General features: G+C 43.5%; 1 pseudogene; it reads left to right on the plus strand.

Annotated features, from left to right (window-relative positions):
- The first annotated feature begins 583 nt into the window (after positions 1-583).
- LOC144255127 (heterogeneous nuclear ribonucleoprotein A1 pseudogene) lies at positions 584-1,589 on the plus strand (annotated as a pseudogene).
- The last annotated feature ends 548 nt before the right edge of the window (positions 1,590-2,137 follow it).

The raw sequence follows: 2,137 nt of genomic DNA on the forward strand, positions 1-2,137 counted from the left end.
TGGCGTACTGCCACTGCCTGGCATCACCAGAGCAGATCATACAGCCTATTGCTAGCCTAGGGAAAGAGCAAAATCCAAAATCTGAAGTACTGTTTCTACTTGAATGTGTATTACTTCTGCACCATGGTTGAACACTTGAACAATTGAGCAACTGTCAATTGAATCATCACAAGACATCATGAGTCATATCTGCATATGACTTGGTTTACTTTGAAAATTTTCAAAGGAAGTAGACCAAATACACCTGTCCTAATAGGGAATGAATCTAGAGGATTCCATCGAATTCATCATGAGTTCCCACTTAATGACCAGCCCACTCTCCAGCCTTCAGTGCTCAAGTTCCAGAAACACAGGGAGTAAGTGGATGGAAAAGGGAAACAACTCAATTCCTTCCAATGCCGCCTTTCTTCCCTGTTTTGTTGTTAATACATTTCCATTTCAATGTACACCTCACTGTTTTTTAAAAAAAAAAATCATACAGCAAAGTAAAAGATGAAGAGGGGATACATTCGTTAGCTTACTCCTTTCTGCCCGTGGACGGCGCTGAGAAAGCATCGTTAAAGTCTGTCTTCCTGCTGCCGTCATGTCTAAATCAGAGTCCCCTAAAGAGCCCGAACAGCTGCGGAAGCTATTCATCGGAGGGCTGAGCTTTGAAACAACTGATGAGAGTCTGAGAAGCCATTTTGAGCAATGGGGAACACTCACGGATTGGGTGGTAATGAGAGATCCAAACACCAAGCGCTCCAGAGGCTTTGGGTTTGTCACTTATGCCACTGTGGAGGAAGTGGATGCAGCCATGAATGCAAGACCACACAAAACGGATGGAATGATTGTGGAACCAAAGAGAGCTGTCTCATGAGAAGATTCTCAAAGACCAGGGGCCCACTTAACTGTGAAAAAGATCTTTGTTGGTGGCATTAAAGAAGACACTGAAGAACATCACCTACGAGATGATTTTGAACAGTATGGGAAAATTGAAGTTATTGAAATCATGACTGACCGAGGCAGTGGAAAGAAAAGGGGCTTTGCTTTTGTAACTTTTGATGACCATGACTTTGTGGATAAGACTGTCATTCAGAAATACCATACTGTGAATGGCCACAACTGTGAAGTGAGGAAAGCCCTGTCAAAGCAAGAGATGGCTAGTGCCTCATCTAGCCAAAGAGGTCAAAGTGGTTCTGGAAACTTCGGTGGTGGTTGTGGAGGTGGTTTTGGTGGAAATGACAATTTCGGTCGTGGAGGGAACTTCAGTGGTCGTGGTGGCTTTGGTGGCCGTCGTGGTGGTGGTGGATATGGTGGCAGCGGGGATGGCTACAATGGATTTGGTAATGGTGGAAGCAATTTTGGAGGTGGTGGAAGCTACAATGATTTTGGCAGTTACAGCAATCAATCATCAAATTTTGGAGCCATGAAGGGTGGAAACTTTGGAGGCAGAAGCTCTGGACCTTACGGTGGTGGAGGCCAATATTTTGCCAAACCACGAAACCAAGGTGGCTATGGCGGTTCCAGCAGCAGCAGTAGCTATGGCAGTGGCAGAAGGTTTTAATACTGCCAGGAAACAAAGCTTAGCAGGAGAGGAGAGCCAGAGAAGTGACGGGGAAGCTACAGGTTACAACAGATTTGTGAACTCAGCCAAGCACAGTGGTGGCAGGGCCTAGCTGCTACAAAGAAGACATGGTTTAGACAATACTCATGTGTATGGGCAAAAAAACTCAAGGACTGTATTTGTGACTAATTGTATAACAGGTTATTTTAGTTTCTGTTCTGTGGAAAGTGTAAAGCATTCCAACAAAGAGTTTTAATGTAGACTTTTTTTTTTTTTGCACCCATGCTGTTGATTGCTAAATGTAATAGTCTGATCATGACGCTGAATAAATGTGTCTTTTTTTTTTTTAATTTTTTTTTTATTGGTCGTTCATAACATTACATAGTTCTTAATACATCATATTACACGGTTTGATTCAAGTGGATTATGAACTCCCGCTTTTACCCCGTATACAAATTGCTGTATCACATCAGTTACCCTTCCATTGATTGACATATTGCCTTTCTAGTGTCTGATGTATTCTGCTGTCTGTCCTATTGTCTACTATCCCCCCTCCCCTCCCCTCCCCTCCCCTCCCCTCCCCTTTTCTCT

Source organism: Urocitellus parryii, chromosome 5 (genome assembly GCF_045843805.1).
Source record: "Urocitellus parryii isolate mUroPar1 chromosome 5, mUroPar1.hap1, whole genome shotgun sequence".
NCBI classification, from domain to species: Eukaryota; Metazoa; Chordata; class Mammalia; order Rodentia; family Sciuridae; genus Urocitellus; species Urocitellus parryii.